At 51.9% G+C, this 23123-nt stretch overlaps 1 long non-coding RNA gene, 1 other non-coding gene and 1 pseudogene across 2 annotated transcripts in view; all 3 read right to left on the bottom strand.

Annotated features, from left to right (window-relative positions):
- LOC138582762 (uncharacterized) overlaps positions 1 to 23123 on the bottom strand; it is a 448281-nt gene that overhangs the window by 69794 nt on the left and 355364 nt on the right. The gene's annotated exons all lie outside the window — the stretch shown is intronic.
- On the bottom strand, positions 9755 to 13504 carry LOC138448330 (28S ribosomal RNA; annotated as a pseudogene).
- On the bottom strand, positions 13922 to 14075 carry LOC138448342 (5.8S ribosomal RNA). The gene has a single exon (XR_011260158.1). It is a non-coding gene; the product is annotated as a 5.8S ribosomal RNA (ribosomal RNA).

The following is a 23123-nucleotide window of genomic DNA, read 5'->3' as shown; positions in this document are numbered from 1 at the left end:
TCTTCATGCGCTAACTCATCGGGTGTGGCTGGGTGTGGCAGGCTGAACCTGGTGGGTGTGGCTTCAGAAGCTCAGCTATATAAGCTGCTCCATCCTTAAGGCTGGTGCTTCATGTTACTGTGCACAACGTGACGCTCACCGTGGCTTGGACCAGTTTACTTACCTTTGAAACCAGGCGTTCTCCTGCATACTCACCGCCAGGAAACCGGTGCTTCATCTGCATACTCATCTCCTGACATCCAGTGATCTTGATTCCAATGCCGCAGCACCGCACTCCGCATCCACAAACTCGGACCCTGTGAAGAAAAAGAAAGACAAGGTTAGAACATCCATCTTAGGGCCGCGCTGCATTTGAACCCTGCGCGCTCTCTAGTTAACAACTTACCAGCTACTGTACCGCTGCAGCTCCGTTCCTCATTCCCTCCGGCTGCCGCCTTGAGCTCTGCAGCTTCTGCCGGGCCGGCAACATCACCTGCAAGGGAAGAAAGCAAAAGAGCAAACATCAAAAGTAGAACGGACAGCAATACAAGACAACGAACTTTACAATACAACAAAAACAGACGAGGAAAGACAAAGGCAAACAGGAACACTTACCTGAAGTATAGTGGCTTAGTCGCAGCAGGACTGGACTACCACGTGCAAGGGACCAGTGAAGGAACTCGGTGGAGATTATACAAGCGCCCCTGCTAGAAGCAGCAGGACGGAGTGCTCGCCAAAACTAATCAACAGGTGAGCTTTCCAGGGACAGCGCATCTCACGGGTACCACGGTTTGGGGGAAGGGGTCTGGAAGGGGATCAGGCGCACAAGCTGGCATACTCACGCCCCCTATTCTCCACGCAGGAGCAGTCCTGAGCAGCATCACCTATTACCACCAGTCACCACATAAGCGCAGAGGGCGAAGTCCACCTGAGTGACCTCACCCCCAGGAGGGCTGCAACCGTGCCCCAACGCCTCCGCAGAGACCAGGTGAGCATAACACTTTGGCGACCAGTAAACTCTTAAGGTCTCCTAGTGGTAAGGCTACCCCTGCTGTTTGTTGTTCAAATTCGTAGATCCATTTACTGGCTCCGGCTGCAAGCTGGGGGAGAGCTTTAATCAAATTATTTTTGTCCATTGAGGCCATGGTACATACTGCGTTATCCCTACTCCTTTATGTATAAGAGGCACCTGCATGTCTATTTTGTTTTCTACCCCTTTTTTTAGTATTCCTCTGATCTTGTACTACCACCATTAAATCTGGTCTATTTCTTGGCCTATCCCTCCTAATAGTGCAAAGATGATGGTATCAATTGGGGGCTCTAAAACACCTTGCCATACAATAAACAGCGTACCTCAAACTGATATTTTTGGGGTTGTAGATATGTTGGGTGGGGATGGGTTTGTTACTGTAGAAGTAACAAAAGGGGGGATGTTGGGAAGCATCTAGAGTCCTCCCTCACCCCCAAGCGCTTTAGAATTAGGCAAGACTTCTTTTGGGTGCTATAATGGGGGTAAGAGGGGCACTGGGAAGGCTTTTTCATGCAAATATAATCACATACACAGACATGGGCAGAGACTAAAGAAGGTAGTTATTGTTTAAAATATAAAGAACAATTAACTATTAGCAGGATAGATTTGTAAATGTCAAATCCTATGCATTTCTAAAATCTTAGCACGGGAGAGAGTTGCCGGGAACGGATGTAGCCTGTGCTAAAAATGGACTACAAGCATTGCTGTGGTGTTCGCTAGCTAGCACTGGAAGAGCACATGTGACTCACCAGCTGTTTACTGTCCGTCAAGAGTCAATGCAGGCTAAGAATAGGGGGATTTTACATGCTCGATGCACACAGTGCAGAATTATGAAAATAAGGTTTAAAGGAGATTATGGGCCAGATAAAAACATGAGTCAAATGAGTGGAGTATGGATAGAATGAATGAAAATTAGTTATAAAAAATGTTTAGGTTTTTCCTGGGGCTAGGCCTCAAGGTTTGTAAAAGTCTGCAGGGCTGCAGTGTGTTTCTATGTAAGGTAGCAATATGTAAAGTAGAATGTCCTGACAGAAATCGCTGACAATGAAGAAAGGAAGACTTTGGAGCAACCCTTGTATGGAAGCAGGACGGTTTGGGATGGAGCCATGGGCCGGATCCAGTTACACAACTGCAGCAAGCCAGGAGTATATAAACCCCTGCCTGGTATCACTGTGGGGGGAGAAAGTTACGGGTGGGGGACAGAAGAAGACTGTTCAGGGAGCAGAGTTCCTTGCTACCATCCTCATTTTCTGTAAGATTAAACTTGTTATCCTTGCAAGATAGACTCTTGGTCTTACTTCCCTAGAGGGGTATATTTACTCTGGCATGAGCGTAATTAAGGGACACCCTCAGAATCAGGACACCCTTTTGATATGATATGGAATTTATAACGCGCCTATACACAAGTGTTTCAAAGCGCGATGCTGCAAGGGAGGGGGAACAGAGGGAAGACAGACAACAATCCTACTAGGCGAGGTGTCATTCAGATCGCGCAAGTGCATGTGGAGCTGGAGGGGGAAAGTGCAGTACATGGGATAAAGGATAATAAACAGTAAGTAACGTACGGCCAGCTGGTGGCAAGTGCAAGGCTAAGTGCAGACATCAGGTGTCAAGTGCTGCTGGTGGAACTGTAGGGATTCAGAAACAGTCCCTAAGTGTGGGGGTTGCCAGGAAGGCAATGCAGGAGTGCGGCTGGCGAGTGGGTGGAGCCTGAGCCCGAGATCAGGGGGGTGGCCAGTTAAACAGTGCTGATTCAGTATCAGCCAGGAAGTCAGCAGGGGCGAGGAAGAGAAAAAGCAGAAGGAAAGAGAGGTTTTGAGGTGCTTCCGGAACCGGAGATGATTCTCCTCAAGTTTCAGGGTGGCAGGGAGGCTGTTCCAGAGGGAGGCCCCAGCCGAGCAAAGAGATCTATCACCAACTTGTTGCTTGGAGAAGCGACTGACCCTGAGGGAGTTGGAAGCAGATGAGCGAAGAGCTCGAGAAGGAAGATATTTAGGAAGAGAGAGCTGAAGGTATTGAGGGCACAGGTCCCAGAAGGCCTTGTGGACAATGCAGAGGGTTTTGAACTTAATCCATGCAGCCACTGGGAGCTAGTGCAGAGATTTCAGTCCTGGTGAGATACGATCCCTGGGCTTGAGGCCAAGGACATGTCTTGCAGTCCTGTTCTGGATGAGTTGCAGAGGGTGGAGAGTAGAAGCAGGCTGATTTAGAAAGAGGCTGTTGCAATAGTCCAGCATAGAGAGAACCAGATCTCTGGAGACACTGAGGTTCTGGGGGAAGGAAAGGAAAGGAAAAATACCTGTGAGGAGGTGCAGCTGGAAGTGTGACTTGAGATGTCAGAGATGTGTGGAGTCGAAGATGAGCCCGAAGTTTTTAGCCTTACAGGTGGGAGCAGGAGGAGGGCCAAGGGAGGCCGGCCAGAGAGTGACAGGAAAGGAGGGAACAGGTTTTCCAATGAGGAGAATTTCGGGTTTACTGGCATTAAGGCAGAGAGCATTGGCGGCACACCACTCCTGGATGGCGAACAGGCAGTCAGAGATGAGAGAGGAAGAAGGGGTGGGTGAAGGTAGCCTGAAAATGAGCTGAGTGTCGCCCGCATAGCACTGGAAGTTGGGGCAGAGTGCAGCAATGCAGTGGGCAAGACGTGCCAGGTATAGGTTGAACAGCCAGGGAGAGAGGTTAGACCCCTGGGGAACACCACAGAGATGGAGGAGAGGAAGGACCCAAGTTGAACCTGAGAGGGTCGATCGGAGAGGTAAGAAGTCCGCCACGCCAGGGCCTGACCAGTGATACCCAGGTTATCACGGAGACGGTTGAGCAGAATGGCATGGTTGACCGTGTCAAAGGCAGAAGAGAGATCAAGTAGGATGAGGACACAAAGGGTGTTGGAATCAAGGTTGGAGAGCAAGTCTTCACAGATGTTCAGAAGAGCAGTTTTTGGGACACCCTTACACTTTTTGTCTGAAAGCTTGCGCCCTGACCACCAGTCATAACGGACCACAAAGTCAAGCGAGCCGAAGACGAGTAATACAAGAGAGCGACGGACCGCAAAGTCAAGTGGGCCAAAGAAGAGTATTACAAGAGAGTGATAGACCGCAAAGTGAAGCGGACAGAGGAAGAGAGTGACAGGCCGCAAAGTTTAGCCAGCCAAAGTAGAGTGGAAGAAGAAAGTAGACAATCAAACCCACGACCCAAGGCAAAACCGGTGAAGAATTTCCTGAGATAAGGTAAACAGAACAGTGATAAGTCCAGGAGGAGCCCATAGCAACTTATGAACTGGAAACAACGACAAAAGCAGTAAACCATTTTGTGAAGCAATTCCCTGGTCAGTTCCATAAGACTGTGGTATTGTGTAGTTGAGAAAGACTTGAGGAGCATCTCCCTCAAGTGGGGCCAAGTTAAAAGACAATGTGCAAGTAAAGATAACACCAAAGCATTGGAAGGAATTGAACATGTAGATGAAGGATTTATGCTGAAGTATACCTACAGGGAATCTGCGTAAGCTGGACATTAGATAGAAGGGAGCCATTCTCCAAGTTTTGTTACAAGTGTGGAACTTTGTGAACGCAGAACATTATGAGACGTGTATTCTCCTGGGTTAGCTTAGTTTGTTTTGTAGTGACAGGGATAGTTTAGGAGTTTGACTAGGATGGAATACTTTCTTTTTGACAATAGATTTTCAGGCACAAGTTTTAGTTTTGTTGAGGTAGGGAACCACCTCTAGTTAGGGGCAAGACAGGTTACGGATACTTTTATCCATAAATAATGTTTATAACCAAAACCATGCCTGCTTTTGGTCAGACTGTCCATTCCAGGTCACCACAGTCCTCTGGGACCAGGCCATCAAGGAAAGATTTGTACTTGGGTACAAGACCCCTCACCCCTTTACTGTTTCAGAATACCCAACCTCAATAGTAAGCTCCAAAGGGCTTTCTAACTCAGCACTTTCTGGTTGGAATACCACAACCTCTTGCACCAGTTCAGTGAAATCAGTATTAGATGGTAGTTGCTTGTGTGCTTCAATTTGTGCAGGGCATTAGAGGGACTTGTGGAAGGAGTCTGGCCATCTCAAGTGAGGAGAAAGGCATCCCTGTGCGAGTTCTCCCCCTCCCACTTCCAAGATGCAACAGAGTACACTTTTCCAGCATACCCCAAGCTCAGAAGATTGGCTGTAATGTTTTCACATGATGTTCCCATTCATGGGGGACGTATGATTTCAACTCACAACATCCGCCCAAACATTCTCCTCTTTTGCCAGATGGGATGCTATTGGGAAAACATTGCAGGCACCAGTCCCACAACTTGAGCGCGAACATGCAGAGAGTTGCAGACCTCGTGCTGACAGTTGTTGTGTTGTCAGTGTAGATCAACACGCGGTGACGACCTGCCAGATGGCGCAGAACGCCTTCAATGTCAGATTGCTCAGCGTGCTAGTCAATTTATATGGTGTGCCTGTTCCTCCGAGCTATAAAGGTCGTGGACCTCCCATTGCCCCATTAGGCTTCTCAACCTGAAAGACTGGAGTCTGTCACAAGGGTTTTGCTCAGGTATGGGTAAAAGGCATTCGCAAAGTCTGGTTGCTTTCCTCTATATAACCCTGCAATTCCTGACAACCTATTTCCTCTGTCTGAGCCTGTGAACAGAGGCTCACAAGGTTTAATTGGATGTCTTTCCTGTGTTCCGTTATATTACCAATACCTGTTGAACTGCAGCGTACATCCAAAGGCATTTTAGCGCTAGCTAGTGGAATGATGATGGAAAGAGCTAAAAAATATATGTTTTTTGTATCAGAGGTAGTTCTCATTGGCACATAGAGCACAGGGAATAGAATTCCAAAGGTGAGCCGTGGCGACCGGAAAGTATTGGTCCTCAATACGAGTGGCCTTGAATCGGGGGACAGAAACAAGACAGGCATTCGCCAAGCGGAGTGTCAGAGCAGGAATGTATAGACAGAATTTGTCCTATAGATATTCTGCGCCCGTTCCCTAAAAGGCATGATGAAGTAAACATTAGGCCCGACCTGAACGCGCTTGGCCATGGGTAGCCAATGAAGATGGTGCACAACTGGAGTAATGTGAGCACAACTAGGTGTGGAAGTGGCTACTCTGGAGTTCTGCAGGATTTGAAGGTGCCATAAGAGATAGACCGGTTGTGCCAGAAATAGGGCATTGCAGTGGTCCATGGAGAACATAACAAGTGAAGACACCACAAGGGAATTTAACTGAGAAAGGAGAAGATAGCCCCTTTGACATATTGCACTTATCTGAGATTCCGCAGATAGAAAGGCTAATATCTTTACCCCTAAATCCTTCACTAGCGGAACAGGAGGAAGAAAAGGGCCCAAGGAAGATGGCCAAAAAGAGGGGGTCCAAAAGGCAGTAGAGGAAGAAGGGCCCACCACCAACACCTCAATTATTCCCCTAATCAACTTGAGCCAGCTATTACACATCCATGCACCCACAGCTCCGAAGCAGGCCCTAAATCTGGTTGCTGTCTCGACAAGAGAGAGAGATCTAAACGGACCAGAATCTGTGTCATCTGTTAAGAATAACATTGGAAGCCATGAGAGCAGATACGTTTGTACATGTTAAACAAAACCTGGAAGATGGAGGAACCCTGAGGTACTCCACATGTCAAGCACAGAGTGAAAAGGGGGATGGAAATTGACTGTTCGGTCAGAGAGAAACGAAGAAAACCAGGAAAGAACAGCACCAGAAAGGCAAGATGTCATGGTCAATGGTATCAAAGGCGGCAGATAAGTTAACAATAAAGCACCAACGCCGCCCAAGTCGTGCAGCCGAGCCACATCGTCAACTTTGGAGACCAGCACTACCTCGGTGCCACGTTCTGGACGAAAACCGGATTTCAAAGCGTGGAAGAAGAAAGATTACTCAAGAAAGGAACTCAGGAGAGGGCAGACTAAGGCTTCAAAAAGCTTTATAAGAAATTGAAGAAGCAAAATGGGATGAAAATTAGCCAGAACAAGAGGGTCTAAAGAAGGCTTTTTCAAAATTGGAACAACCGATGCATGTTTGAGAGAAGCTGGGATCTGACCTGTGAGAAAGTATTAACAACATGTTTGACCAGAGGACCAATCAGGGTACACAGTCCTTCAAGATAATGTCCCCAGCGAGCCAGTCTCTGCTGGAGCATTGCATGGGGTGTGGGAAGGGGGCGATGGTGGTTTCACCATGGAGCCCGGGTTGGGCAGCGTGAACCAAGTGGAGCAGAGACAGGTCCCTCACATCCTGTCTATAGTAATCTGGAGGAAGGTGACTAGGCTTTCTTGTAATATGTGTACCAAGAGTGACAGAGGGGGACCTGTTGGAAAAAAGCATCCAGGATCCTCATAGACCCAACTGGAGAAAAATTTCGAATTGACGCCCCTTCAGACTTCTAGTGCAGCCCGGCCATCTGGTCCTTGCATTCATTCCAATGGCCAAATACCAGATGGCAGGGCTCGCAGATAGTGGGCAACTGTCTCGCATTCCCATGCTGGACGGATAAAAGTACCACCTCCTTTCGTTTAGGTAAATGCTTTGTTTGGGGGGCTGTGGGAGCCCGTCTCCCACTTGTGTGCACCGTCCCCAAGCCTTGCTGCGGTCACGGGGTGCCCCGGCGGGGTCCCTGTCCCTCCCCGGTGGGAAAAGCTCTAAAGGGTCCCCTTCTAGAGCTCTGGGGTGGCCCGGCCTTGGGCACCCGTCATCCGTCCTAGAGTCCAGTGGCAGTATAAAGCTCTAAGTAAGACGGGAAAGCTCTAAGTTGGCCCGGCCAGAGCTCTGGGGTAGCCGGGGATGCTGACCCCGAGCTCAGGCACCTACCTGGCATGTGGGTCATCTGTCTGCAAGCCCAGCGGTGGTCCCGGGAAGCCCCGGAAGGGTCCCCCCGGGCCCAGGCCAGAGCTAGAGGACGGCCGGGGTTGGGTGCTGCGGCCCCCCTGCCAGTCACTTGCCAGTGAGGGCCAAAGGCCCTTCCTATCCGGGCACATTGGAAAGCATTGCACAACCAGATGGCTCTCTGTGAGTAGGGTGGCCAACTTTCTGAAATCATTGTACAGGACACTTGCCCAGGAGGCGGGGGATTTTTCCTGCCAGGGAGGCACTGGGAGCGCAGCAGGGCTCCCCACGATCGCCGCGGGTTTGGGGACTTGGTCACACACGATTGACACTTTTCACAGGGACTGGTACTAACCCATGAATGCCATGGAACTCAGGGTCGGCCGTTCTTAGCAGTTCTAGTCTCACAGAGGAAAGGGGCCCGCTCGGGGTGCCCCTTGACACCAGTATTGCGTTTCGGGCTTGGTCACACACGGGTGACATTACCCCGAGAACGATGAATGCACCACGGCTGCCCCGGAGCTCTGGCCAGGCCCCTTACCAGCCACTACCTGTGCAGAGGTACGAGGACCCCACAGCGTCGCTAATTCCGTTACTTGCACTTGCCTTGGCTCTGCTGAAACTTTAGTCAGAAACAGGAGCTGGAATTTCTGTTTCCGACGTCCATCTGTGCGTTTGGTGGAAGTTCTGCACTCAGAAACAGCGTCGTTGGGGCCGGGACTTAAGGCACAGCCTCCGTGCACTAAGCCGTTACAGGCAAACCAAGGCCCAGACTCTCTTCCCTGCATCGGTCCAGGTGCAGAGCAAGTGTCTACAGCCTGCGCCACAGAGCCGCCCTGCTGGGAGTCACTTCCACACAGACTATTAAAGGAATCGTGCGCTCAATATTATTTTTGTATTAAAAGATGGGCAATAATCAAAATCAGCTTCAGCTTTGAGTCTACAACGTTCTATTTATAACTGCTGCATCTTTCGCTTAGAGTCTCCCGGGCTCCCTGGGTCGGGGGAGCCCGGGAGACTCAAAGCAAAAGCTGCAGTAGTCATAAATACTAGGCGGTTGTATTTATAATTGCCATGGTTTTCTTTTTAAGTTTCCCGAGCTCCTCCGGCCCGGGGGAGCCCGGGAAACTTAGAAAGCAAGCCACGGGAATCATAAATACAACCTGGTTGTATTTATAATTGAAGTGATTTGTTAAGAAAAAAAATAAGCACTTGCCTGCATGTAGCCTTCCTCCCTGCATTTTCTGCTCTCCGGCAATAATGAAGCAAAAGCCACCTACTGGTAGCTTTTGTTTATTACAGCTGGCTGGCTTTTGCTTCATTGGTGCCGCAAGGGCAGAGCTTAACAGAAGCACAGGAGACTCATCCACTTCACAAAATGGATGCCTCCTAGTGCTTGAAATTTTTGAGTTGGAGCCTCATTTGCTCAAAACTTTACATAGGGGACATCTTTTTAGCCAATAAACATTTTGAGTGAACTACCCCTTTAAGCCGACCGGAGACAAATGTCGGAGTCACCTGGGCCAGCCGACACTGGGGCCACCTGGTCCAACTGCCCTGGCCCCTCGACCAGATGGCCGGTCGGGCCCCCAACCAGATGGCCCAGTGGCCGTCGGGCCATGCCTGCCTTGATGCCACCATCCAGGTACACTACTCCCTCTGCATCCTGTGACTTAAGCTGCCACGCCTTTTCCCCGCCTGCCTCCCAAGGGATGGGTCGAGTCACTCTGCCTACGCTGCGCTAGCCATCTGGTCTGCCAAGCTGACCAGGAAGGGAGGAGAGCACCACCCACCCAGCTCGCACACCCCCACGGGTGTGCACCCAGGGTGGGTGGGAGTCTCCTGTGTGCCCCGCACCACAGCGGGAGGATTGATGGAGACCCTTGCAGCACCATTGCAGCACCTTTTGACAAAAGCTTGGCTCAGAGGACCACTTTTAATAGGTCACAGCGAGGTAGCTGCACTGCTACTTTACGAAACCCTGACCCAGAATCAGGTCGTCTACGAATGATTTAGCACCGGGTTCCCCACGAACATGCAGTGCACTACGGGCAAAAGAGGTAGCCACTTTCTGTTCACACTCGAGTGCCAAGGCGAGCTGCCCTGTGCACTGGCCCAGAGGCCGCTATCCTAGGCCAACCGAGGCTCCACAGCACTGTGGTACCGTTACATTTAGGGGGGATTCTGACTTAGAGGTGTTCAGTCATAATCCCACAGATGGTAGCTTCGACCCATTGGCTCCTAAGCCAAGCACATACACCAATTGTCTGAACCTGCGGTTCCTCTCATACTGAGCAGGATTACTATTGCAACAACACATCATCAGTAGGGTAAAACTAACTTGTCTCACAATGGTCTAAACCCAGCTCATGTTCCTTATTAGTGGGGAACAATCCAACGCTTGGTGAATTCTGCTTCACAATGATAGGAAGAGCTGAGATCGAAGTATCAAAAAGCGACGTTGCTATGAACGCTTGGCCGCCACGAGCCAGTAATCCGTGTGGTAACTTTTCTGACACCTCCTGCTTGAAACCCAAAAAGTCAGAAAGATCCTGAGGCCCGCTTTCACGGTCTGTATTCATACTGAAAATCGAGATCAAGCAAGCTTTTGACATTCTGCTCCATGGGAGGTTTATGTCCTCTCTGAGCTCACCTTAGGACACCTGTGTTATGGTTTGTCAAGTGTACTGCCCCAGTCAAACTCCCCACCTGCCACTGACCCCAGAGTGGGTCATGCCCGGCGAGTGCCAGGCGCTTGGAGCCAGAAGCGAGAGTCCCACGGGGCTTGCCCCCGTCTCACTTGGTAAGTGAAAAAACGATGAGTAGTGGTATTTCACTGGCGGCCCGAGGGCCTCCCACTTATCCTACACCTCTCATGTCTCTTCACAGTGCCAGAATAGAGTGAATCTCTACAGGCTATTCTGTCCCCTCTGATTCTGCCACACCTGTTCCCTTGGCTGGGGTTTCACTAGATAGTAGGTAGGGACAGTGAGAATCTCCCTTCATCCATCCATGCGTGTCACTAATGAGATGATGAGGCATTTGGCTACCTTAAGAGTGTCATAATTACCCTCACCGTTTACCCGCGCATCACTGAATTTCTTCACTTTGACATTCAAAGCACTGGGCAGAATTCGCATCGCATCAACACCCACCGTGGGCCTTACGCGATGCTGTGTATTTATTTAACAGTCGGATTCCCCTGGTCTGCATCAGTTCTAAATCAGCTGCAAGGCGTCGGCTGAGGCAGAAAGCCAGCCCCGAAACCCAGGAGGGGAACGGAGAGAGGCGACCACCGCAGCTGAGGCGATCCGCAGGAAGGGCCCGGCTCATATCCAGAGTCAGCGTTTTCCCTGGAGTGCAGGGGGTGAGAGGGGAGGCAGACGCCTCGTCCAGCCGCGGCGCGCAGTCAGCACCGCTTTGCACCCCAGCCTGACCGACCCAGTCCTTCCCGAAATTACGGATCTGAGTTGCCTACTTCCCTTACCTACATTGTTCCAACATGCCAGAGGCTGTTCACCTTGGAGAACTGCTGCGGATGTGGGTATGGCCGACACAAGATTTACACCATCTCTCCCAGATTTTCAAGGACCAGTGAGTGCTCACCGGATGCCGCCGGAGCTGCAACGCTTTCCAAGGCATGGGCCTCTCTCTCGGGGCAAACTCATTCCAGGGTGCCCTGCCTTTCACAAAGAAAACAGAACTCTCCCAGGGGATCCGGCCAGCTTCTCTAGGATCGTTTGCGTTACCGCACTGAATGCAGCAAGGGCGCCTGTCTCCTCCACTCTGGGTATCTGAACCCTACTCCCTTTCGATCGGCTGAGGGCAACAGGGGCCATCGCCCGTCCATCCGAACGGCGCTCAACCATTTCTTAGGACTGACTGACCCATGTACAACTGCTGTTCACATAGAACCCTTCTCCACTTCGGCATTCAAAGCTCTCGTTTGAATATTTGCTACTACCACCATGATCTGCAGCTGCAGTGGCTCCACCCGGGCCCTCACCCCAGGCTTCTGTGCTCACTGCACCGGCACTCTTACCCGTGGCTTAGCCCCCGCAGCTCTCAGGGCCGGCCGAGTATGGGCCAGATGCTCCAGCGCCATCCATTTTCAGGGCTAGTTGATTCGGCAGGTGAACTGTTACACATTCCTTAGCGGATTCCGACTTCCATGGCCAACGTCCTGCTGTCTATATCAACCAGCACCTTTTCTGGGGTCTGATGAGCATCGGCATCGGGTGCCTTAACCCATTGTTCGGTTCATCCCACAGCGTCAGTTCTGCTTTCCAAAAGCGGCCCACTGGGCACTTGCATTCAATGCCTGCCTCCACACCAGCGAGCCTGGCTTCTTACCCATTTAAAGTTTGAGAATAGGTTAATTTCGGCCCCAAGACCTCTATCATTCGCTTTACCAGATAAAACTGGGGTTCTGTGTGCCAGTTTTCCATAGGGTAACTTCGGTGGGAACCTGCTACTAGATGGTTTGTTTAGTCTTTTGCCCCTATACTCAGGTCAGACGACCGATTTGCACGTCAGCACCGCTACAGACCTCCACCAGAGTTTCCCCTGGCTTCGCCGTGCCCAGGCCTAGTTCACCATCTTTCGGGTTCTATAACACACGCTCATTCTCCGCCTCCCTGCCAGAGCTGGCGAGATGGGCCGGTGATGCGCCCACTGCAACGGGATCCCAGGCAGCGGATGCCGGCCCTCACCTTTATTGTGCCACAGGGTTTTGTTCGGCCCTCCGACTCGCGCATGTTTTAAACTCCTTGGTCCATGACAGGTCGGGCGGGTAACAGACATCACCTCAAACCCCTGGTGCCCTTCATGGGCTTCCCTGCCTTTCGGTGCGACATGGTCGGGGCACACTGAGGCAGTCCACCAACAGTCACATCTGGAGCCCCGTCTCCTGTCGCCGCTCCAGCGACCCCCAAGCGGGGCCGGGACGGTTGCTGGAGAAGGGCACAGCAGCTGTCAATCTCCCTCGGCCTCACGGATACAGCAAAACTGCTGTCGGGGGGCTGTGACACTCTGCCGGAACGGGAAGCCACCTGCCCCCTGGGGCCTTCCCAGCCGACCCAGAGCCGGTCGCGGTGCACCGCCACAGAGAAAATGCACCCTGTGGGGGCCAGGTGTGCCCAGGTGGCAGTCCCGCAAGGGCATCCGCTGTTCCAGGCAACCGACCTGCCCGCCGTGTTGAATCCTGCGGGCAGACTGCACGGTCCCCACCAGTTTACCTCTCGACAGTTTGGCGCCCTCTTGAACTCTCTACAAAGTTCTTTACAACTTTCCTTTACAGTACTTGTTGGCCATTGGTCTTGCGCTCGTATTTAGCCTTAGATGGAGTTTACCACCCGCTTTGGGCTGCATTCCTAAGCAACCCGACTCCGAGAAGACCCATCCGGCGTACCGGAGGCTGCTACCGGCCTAGCACCATCCGCGGGGTGAGACTTTATCAGAAGGACTTGAGCCCCCTGAGCGACGTCGGGGAGTCGGTCTTCTGTATGCCACATTTCCCACACCAGCCGTTTAAGGGGATTTGGTGCTGGGCTCATCCCTCTTCACTCCCTCTGTTACTGACGGAATCCTGGTTAGTTTATTTTCCTCCACTTAGCAACATGCTTAAATTCAGCCGGTTGTCACGTCTGATCTGAAGCCATAGTCCGGGAAGCTGAAAGCTTCGGCGGCGGCCTCGGGGCTGTACGGGGGGGGGGGGTTTGCCCCAGCCCCGTGCCTCCGGTGAGCCCCAGTGTGCGCTGTCCCGATCTACGGCTGAAGCCCATATGGTTGCGAGGCCCGCGCTACAGGGCCCTCCCACACTGGGAGCCATGGGATACCAGACAGCCACACGCGGCACAGGTGCCCCGGGGTAGGGTGATGGTGCGGCAGGCTTTTTTTAAGGTCTGCTGCCACCGCCACCACCAGAGCACGCAATTATCCTGCGTGCCAGGTCCAGAGATCCTGTGACAGTGCTGATCGAGATCTGACCTTAGGGGGACGAAAGGGAACAGGGTCCCCCCGACAGTCCAGCTGCATCCCTTGGGGGGGGGGAACCCCAGGGCGATTGATGTTCAAGCGACCCTCAGACAGGCATAGCCCCGGGAGGAACTCAGGGCCGCAAGGTGCGTTCGAAGTGTCGATGATCAATGTGTCCTGCAATTCACACTAATTCAAGCAGCTAGCTGCGTTCTTCATCGACGCGTGAGCCGAGTGATCCACCGCCAAACATCACAGGCAATTTTTTTTTTTTTCCAGACGTCGGCCTGACCCTGCCGGTGCAGGAGAGGTCGGGGGAAGGCAGCGCCGCCTGTGGTGAGACAGCCCAGTGCCCCGTCTAGCTTCCCCACTTAGTAGACGACCGTGAAGCCTGCCCGTCGCAGTACAGCGCTTTCCACTGGGATGGAGGCAGGCTGCTCTGCCACCGGCCCTACCGGCCTGATCCACTCATCCTTCCCTGACCCCCTCCGCTCCACTTTTGGAGGGGAGAGGGATAGAGAGGCAGGCCAGAGACAGCATGGGCTGGGGGGGTCGCGTGGGACCGCTAGAGTCTTCAAACCCCAGCCCGGCCGCACTCTAGGTACCTGGGAAAGAGGGATGGTCGCCCACTGTATCGGCAGGCCTGCCCATCGCTCGCTCAGAGATGTGGAAGGCTGGAACCTCGAGACCTGCTGAGTAAGCCTGCTGCGCCATGGCTCCGGGCTCGCATCTGGCGTGCTGGGCCCCTGTCTGCCTGCGGCGTTGTCCCTCGAGAACAGCCAGGTTTCCCTCAGCTTCCGGCTGCCCACACTCGGGGCTTCCCTGTCGACTGGGGTGTGCCCACCAATGCCCGCCCGCTGGCGGGTCCTAGAGAGGAGCGCGCACCCCTGGCTGTTGCCGCAGCTGGCTCAGTGAGGGGGGGGGGGTCAGCGCGGGGTGCTCCCTCTCGGTGCATGGTTGGGGACATCCCCAGAAGGTTAACCCAACCCTGCCAGGCGTCCCCGTCCATCTGCTGGGTCGCAGACCCCCCTCCGGTGGAAGGGAATCTTGCTCCCCGGCGCCTGGTTGCCCATGTGCCCTGGACCGCTCTGCGAGGGGTGTATCGGGCTGCGGGTGTGCGCATCTGGGACGCAATCGGGGTCGAGCCTGTGGTTCTCCCTCTGGCTGCTCTGCTGTTAATGATCCTTCATGCCCCCACTCACAAGCAGATACCCCAGCCAAAATGTCCAAATTCACACTCAAATGCTCCATTTCTCCTTCCAAACACACGTTCCAGATTCAAATTCCACCTCCCTCCGGACCCACATGCCACCATCCCTCCCTCTGAACCCACACAGACACCAACATCTGTCCCTCCATAACTACACCAAGATGCTCTACCCCCTCTCCAGAGCCACACCCATATGCTTCACCTCTACCTCCAGACTCACACTCAGATGGCGCCATCCGCTCTCTCTCTAGACCCACACCCGGATTACCCCATCCATTTGACACACACATGCTCCCCACCCTCCCATAGACCAACATCCTTCTCTCCAGACACACATACCCCATCCCTCCATTCACACCCAGATGCCCCCTTCCTTCCCACCAGAGTGCTCAAGCCCTCACTCAGACCCACATGCTCCATCATTCCCTTACATGACCCCATTAATATGCCTTGTCCCTCCATTCCAGATCAACGATGCCCCCCCAATCTGGACTCCACCAAGATGCCCCATTCCCTTCCTCGAGACCCATACCATGATGGCCCATCCTCCCTCCACACAGGAAGATGCCCCATCCTGCCCTCCAGACTCAAACCAAGATATCCATCTCACACACCAAGATGCCCTATCCCACCCTTCAAACCCAGACAAATTTGCCCCATCCCTCACTACAGACCAATATGCCCCATCCCTCCAGACCCACACCAAGATGCCCTGTCCCTCCCATCAAACCCACACCAATGTGCCCCATCCCCTCTCTCCAAACCCACACCATATACCCCCATTTCCACCCTCCAGATGTATAGATGTTCCCATCCCACCCACACCAGGATGCCCCATCCCACCCTCCAGACCAACAGATGCCCCATACCTGTTCAGACCGACACCAATGTGCCTCCATCCATTGCAGACCACACCAAGATGCCACCATCCCTCCATGCACACAGTAAAATGCCCCCATCCTGCCCTCCAGACCCACACCTGGATGAACCACCCCTCCTCCCATACCCACGTACTCCCATCCCTCCCCCAGACACAGCCCAATGTCACCCAACCCCGCCCTCCAGACCCACACCAAGATGCCCATCCCACACCTAGATGACCCATGACACCCTCCAGACAACAGATGCCCCATACCTTTTTCAGACTGACACAATGTGCCCCAATCCATTGCATACCCCACTAAAATACCACCAACCCTCCCTCCACACCCACACCAATATGCCCCTATCCCTCCCCATACCCCCACCAAGGTGCCCCATCTATCCCCAGACCCCTCCCTCAAGACCCACACAATGATATCCCCATCCAACCCAAACCAGGATACCCCATCCCTCCCTGCAGACCCACACCAATGTGCCCCCATCCCTCCCCAGAGCCACACCAATATGCCCCATCCCTCCACCAGACCAATATGCCTGTCCCTCCCATCAAACCCACACCAATGTGCCCCCATCCGCTCCCTCCAGACCCACACTGATGTCCCAATCCAGCCCAAACCAGGATGCCCCATACCTCCCTGAAGACCCACATCAATGTACCCCGTTCCTCCCCAGATCCGCACCAATGGGCCCCCATCCCTCCCATCAAACCCACATCAATGTCCAATGTCCCCATCCAACCCAAACCAAGATGCCCCATCCCTCCCTGCAGACCCACACCAATGTGCCCAGTTCCTCCATCAAGCCCACACCAATGTGCCCCATCCCTCCCATCAAACCAACACCAATGTGCCTCCATCCACTCCCTCCAGAGCCACACCAAGATGTCCCCATCCCACCCTCCAGATGCACACTGATGTCCGCATCCCACCCACACCAGGATGCCCCGCCCTCCCTCTAGACCAACAGATGCCACATACCTGTTCCAGACCGACAGCAATGCGCCCCATCCATTGCAGACCCTACTAAAATGCCACGGTCCCTCCATCCACAGAGCAAGATGGCCCCATCCTGCCCTCCAGACCCCTGATGTGCCCCCATCCTTCCCCCAGACACAGACCAAATGCCCCAATCCCTCCCATCAAACCCACACCAATATGCCCCATCCCTCCCCAGACCCAAGCCAATGTGCCCTCATCTTTCCCCCAGACCAATGTACCCATACCTCCTATCAAACTCACACCAATGTGCCCCATCCCCTCTCTCCAGAACCACAACAATGTCCCCATCCAACCCATACCAGGATGCCCCATCCCTTCCTGCAGACCCACACCAATGTGCCCTGTCCCTCCCCAGACACACACCAATGTGCCCCATCCCTCCCCCAGACCAATGCGCCCGTCCGTCCCTCCCTCCAGACCCACGGCAATGTGCCCATCCAACCCAACATCTATTGGGTATTTCCACAACATTATTTTTTGTCGGGGGCCAGACTCAGGTGTGGAAAGGTTTCAAGGAGATCAAAGAATAGGAGGCTGGCTACCCTTCCCTTACTTTTTTTTAAGACACTCACTGCTTTCCCTTCTTGGTTTTCCTAACCATCAGCTATTATTATGCTTATGGTTTCAAAGAGAGTGTCACTTTACCCAGTTGTTTGTGTACCAAAAACAATTGTATCCTGTTTTTTTTTCCAAGGATGCCCCATCCCTTTCCGCAGACAAACACCAATGTGCCCCGTCCCTCCCATCAAACCCACACCAATGTGCTCAATCCCTCCCTCCAGAGCCACACCAAGATTCCCCCATCCCACCCTCCAGACCAACAGATGTCCCCATCCCACCTACACCAGAATGCCCCATCCTACCCTCCAGACCAACAGATGCCACATACCTGTTCCAGACCCACACCAATGTGCCCCCATCCATTGCCGACCCCACCAAAATGCCACCATCCCTCCATCTACACAGCAAGATTCCCCCATCCCGCCCTCCAGACACAAACCTTGATGAACCAGCCCTCCCCAGACCCACAATGTGCCCCCATCCATGCCCCAGACACAGACCAATGTCCCCATTCCTCCCATCAAACCCACACCAATATGCCCCAACCCCTCCCTCCAGAGCCACACCAAGGTGCCCCACATCACCCTCCCAACCCACACCTAGATGAACCATGCCACCCTCCAGATCAACAGATGCTGCATACCTGTTTCAGACCAACACCAATGTGCCCCCATCCATCCATTGCAGACCCCACCAAGATGCCCCATACCGCCCTCCAGACCCACTGTGCCCCATCCTTCCCCCAGACCCACACCAATGTGCCCCATCCCTACCCCCAGACCCACACTAATGTACTCCATGCCTCCCGATCCACACCAATGTGCCCTATCCAACCATTAAGACCCCACCAAGATGCCCCATCCCTCCCTGTAGACCAATACTATAATGCCCCACCCTGCATCCACATAGCAAGATGCCCCTTCCCGACCCACACCAAGAAGCCCATGTGCCTCTCCTGAACCACACGCAGATAGCCCCAGCCGACCCCCTCTAAAACCACCCATCCTAAACACACCCTCATCAAACATTAAATTACTCTATTAGCCCCCTTTTGATCAGTTAACCACCACCATCCACGTCCCTGTTCTTAGCCCTCCATACCTTTCACATTGAATAGCTGAACATGATTTTTAAAGTAAAAGTAATTTTCCGCTCTCCCGTCTCAATCTGGTGACTTGCAGGAACGTTCACGGTATCCCGAAAAAAAATTCTAATTATATTCTCAGCCAGCCAAGAGCACACCTATTGCTGCTGCTATTGCAGCCTGGCAGCCAGAGCCTTCACGGTGCCCGCACAGAAAAATGACGATGAAGGAAAAGACGCTCCATCGGGGGTCTTGCAGAAATGTTCCCGGTATCCCGAAGAAAATGTCCATCGTAACTGCTACAAGCACGCAGATTTCGGTTGCACTTGCCACAGCTGAAGCCGTCCTGTGATTCCTGCTGCTCTTGCAGCCTGGCAGCCACAGGAGCCGAATGTGACATGTGGCACGTGCCACAGTGTGCCGCCAATCTCTGGAGTGGATGATGTAACATTTACAGTTTAAATGATTTCAAACACATTAAACAAGTGAAAAATACCCTCTCAATCATTGTGAGGTTGTTTTATATTAACAAACTTTCAGCAAGTGCATGGTTTAAAGCACTTGTAACACAAGCATGCCACATCATGTCACCAATCACGGGACTAGCTGATGTAAAATGTACTGTTTAAATGACTTCAAAGACATTAAACAAGTGAAAATATACCCTCAGAACCATTGTGGAATGTTATAAATCATATAAAAAATTAAAAAATTCCAGGCAATTCACTTGAACTCTCAACCTTGTGCACTGGAGCCTCACACTCTACCATTGTGCTAATGGTCACCATACGACATGTCATAGAGCCAATTCTTATAACCTTTCCAGACAGCAGCTTCTGCTAGTCCTTTTTGACTGTCAATGTGTTCATACTGTGACATTCCACCTAGATTTCTCTTCATATCACCTTGAAATCAGTCTTTTCCTTGCTTCAAATAGTACTACAGGCATATCTCCTCTTAGCCTCTTGTCTTATATTAAATAACTTTCAGCAATTGAATGGTTTAAAGCACTTATAACACAAGCATGTCACCAATCTCGGGACTAGCTGATGTAAAATGTACTGTTTAAATAACTTCAAAGACATTAGACAAGTCAAAAATACTCTCAGAACCATTGTGGGATATTACAAATTAAATTTTAAAAAAATAATTCTGGCGGTGCACTCGAACTCTGAACATACTGCATCATAGCCCTGGATTCTATGTCAAAACCAGAGGCTCGTATTATGCGTAATCTTCTTCACTAAATCTCGAACAGCAATATTAACAAAGAAAAAAACATTCAACACAACTCAAAGAATGCAATGTAGTCTTTGCAGTTTGAAACTATTGCCAACAGGTATGACACGTTTCCTGGTCTGCCAATGATGATGTTACGTTCCTAACACTCACAAGTCCGCCTCCCCACTTCCCCTTTATTTTCTGCTCATGTAGCAGATAAGTACTATTTTGATTGTCTTGTGTGTGACTGATTGACTGGCTTACAGCGTTACTTTAGAGTGCAGGGTACCTTTTCTTGTTCTTGGTTAGTGGTTTGTTTACAGGAAGCAGCACATAACTGTGGAACAACGACTGACAGGGAAGTGAAATGGTTATGCGGTCAGAACTCTTGACAGTTCCGGATGTTGCAGTTTCGTCTTCCTGCGTTCAGTAAGGGAGCCGGTTGTTCGCTACGTACAGCGGACCCTCTGCGTTGAAGGTATTCAGCAACGATGAAAGGGAACTCTGCGTCCCTCTAACAATGCCACCTAGTGGCTGTAAAAACATACCGTGCCAGCAGTGCCGATTGCACTGAGGTCATTGATAGGCAATTCCAGGTGTACTTACAGCACTCCATGCAGTAAGCGAGCCCGTAGTTAACAGTGAGAGAGCACCTCACTAAGTGGAATGTAGTAGACTCAAGAATTCCTGAGGTTGGTACACCACACAAGCATTGCTCAACACAGGCCTATAATATATTATACATAGCTCTCCGCGTTTTAGGCCTCGGGGTGGGTGAAAGCGCATTGACTTTTATGAGCTGGTAGGGGGCTTGGGGATGAGAGAGCTGCCTGCAGGCCAGGTGACACCCACCAAAAGCGTGTGATTTGAGGGGTAGGACTATAGTAATAGAGGTGGAAGCCCAAGACTAACTATTGCACGGGTACAGGCGCCAATTAAGCCTGTGAGTCACCTTGCGGCAGCTCGCTGTCTATCTCCTGCGCATTACACAAAATGGCCTGGCTGGGAGGAGAATCCTCTGACAGTGAGTAAAGCAGAGAAGGGCCTTCAAACATTCTCTCTGGGACAGCTGATGGAGAAAGCAGCGTGGGCAGGCCTAGGGCCGTTATGCCATAAACTGGACTTTCTCCTGGGCTGGATCGCCTTTACGCAAGGCCCGAGAGCTGTGAGGCCCAGAGCCCGCAAGAGGCAATGGCAGGACGAACATAAGGCCAGTTTGCAAACCACTGTCCGCATCATGCAAAGGGCACACAAAAGAGAAGCATGCTAAGGGAAAGGCTTTATGGAAGGGGCAAGGTGACATACCCTCTAGCCCAGAGGAAGACCAAGGGGGCACTGAATGGGATTCCAGCAACACTGACAGTTCTCACCTTTCCGTGAGTTTGGCCACTCTTCAGGAAGGAGAACCATGCAAAAGGCAAAATAAGAGCATTTAGAAATGCCGAGATGGGAGATATTGCACCGCAGGGCAGATTCATTTTCTGGGAGAACCCCAATGTTAGAGGCGAATGGAACCCAATAACACTATTTCTGTATTACCGCTTACGGGAGGTTCTCCGGGCCTGGTGGCCCGAGTTCCCGTACGCTCCACCCTCCCCTACTATTATGACATATATTACCACACCAACGCCTAAAGGAAGACTGGTATCAACCCTGTATAGCATGGCAAGGTCCCTCAGACCACCCCCGTGCGGCCCGGTATAGAGAACACTGGGAGGGCTCTCTGGGATACTCGCTGACCGACAAGCAGTGGAATTCTATATGCATGCAGTCTAAAGCTATTGCGGTAAATAATAGGTTACGTTTGATACACTTTAAATATAGTCATCAGGTATACTACTCCCCGCTTCGGCTGCACTTTAACTATAGTCATCAGGTATACTACTCCCCTCTTCGGCTGAACATGATCTATCCGAATAGGCCCTCAAATTGTAAGAGATGCAACCAGGGGGACACTGATTTTCTTCATGTTACTTGGGAATGCCCCCGGATACAGCCCCTAAGGTCAAAGGTAGCTGACACTGTGTCAAAAATGGTCGACGTAGTTTTGCCATTTTCTCCCGAGACTTGGTTGTTGTCCCATGTGGGGGAGGATTTGGGGGTAGGGAAATGGTTGGTGGGAATGGCGTCTGTGGTGGTGAGGTCACTTGTTGCGCAGGCATGGGGAGCCAGCAGACCCCCCTCGTTCCAACATTGGCTGAATGTTATGTCTTCATGTGAGCGGAGGGAAACAGTCCAATTCAATCATTCCTCCACAATGCAGACCCAAGGACTACAGGGCTGAATTTAGGAGCCACAGGGAGGAGCTGCGGCCCTCAAGCTCTTCCCCACACGAGGGAAATAGTCCCACTCAAAACCTTATTGGCTCTTCTCAAGGTGAATCTCTTTCCGGCAAAAAGGAGGGAGGAAGTACACATTTGGAGGTCTGATTCCCCTCGGGCGGCATGGACTTCTTGCTCTGTTTATCTAGATTGGGTTGTTCACTTAAGCAGATCTGGAGGCTATAGCAGTACTGAACTGTGGTGCTGTGTACTGGAACTGATGTGGTATCATGGTTTTAAGACTCTACCGGCTGTGGTGTTGGGGTCATGGAGAGTGTTGGGGGGGGGGGGTTGGGGTTGGGATTGGGTTTTACTGGGCCTCGGTTAGGCCTCTGGTTTCTGATTTATGTATGCTGTATAATGATAATAAAAACAGTTTAAAAAAAAGAAAAGAAATGCAGAGATAATTCCTTGGTTGACCCCTTTTATCCGGGCCTGCTACTCCACCCAAGATCCTCAGAGGGGAAGCCCCCAGTTAAGGCCACAAAGTACTTGAGCAAGCGACTGTGCACACCTCTAAATAAGGAGAAGAGCAAATTGAAGGCTGAATGGCCCAGACCTTCTCTGCCGGATAAAGTAGCGGACACTCTGGAGCTAGACCCCCGTATGTTTACATTCATGGTGAAGTACACCAAGCACCTGAAAAAGGTCATTGACCACTCATGGATAGCGTGCCAGGACACGCTCCCCGATTCTATAGGTCCATTGGCCAAGATCTTACAAATGGTGGAAGAGGCCAAAGAGGCCATGCCTATTTATGTGCATATTCTGGCTGGTTGGGCACAAGGAGCAGTTTGTCTTCTAGGTAACACCAACTGTAAGATAGCAGCGGAGTGCAGACGATCGATTTTAGTAAAGATCGACCTGAAACTCGGGGAGTTGGCATCCTCTGAGGGCTTTTGTTTGGAGAAGCTTTCGTCAAAGACATGTCCAGATTTGTTAGCACCTTTGCTGCTCTAGACAAAGGTCCGACATCATTAAAAAGAGTGTTTGTGCCCTGTGTATTCGCCAGGGCTGGCAGAAGC

The sequence above is a fragment of the Ambystoma mexicanum genome, chromosome 3q (genome assembly GCF_040938575.1).
Source record: "Ambystoma mexicanum isolate Mex_15411 chromosome 3q, UKY_AmexF1_1, whole genome shotgun sequence".
In the NCBI taxonomy this organism is placed as follows: Eukaryota; Metazoa; Chordata; class Amphibia; order Caudata; family Ambystomatidae; genus Ambystoma; species Ambystoma mexicanum.
Note: the sequence above shows the minus strand (reverse complement) of the source record. Positions and strands in the feature narration are given on the sequence as shown.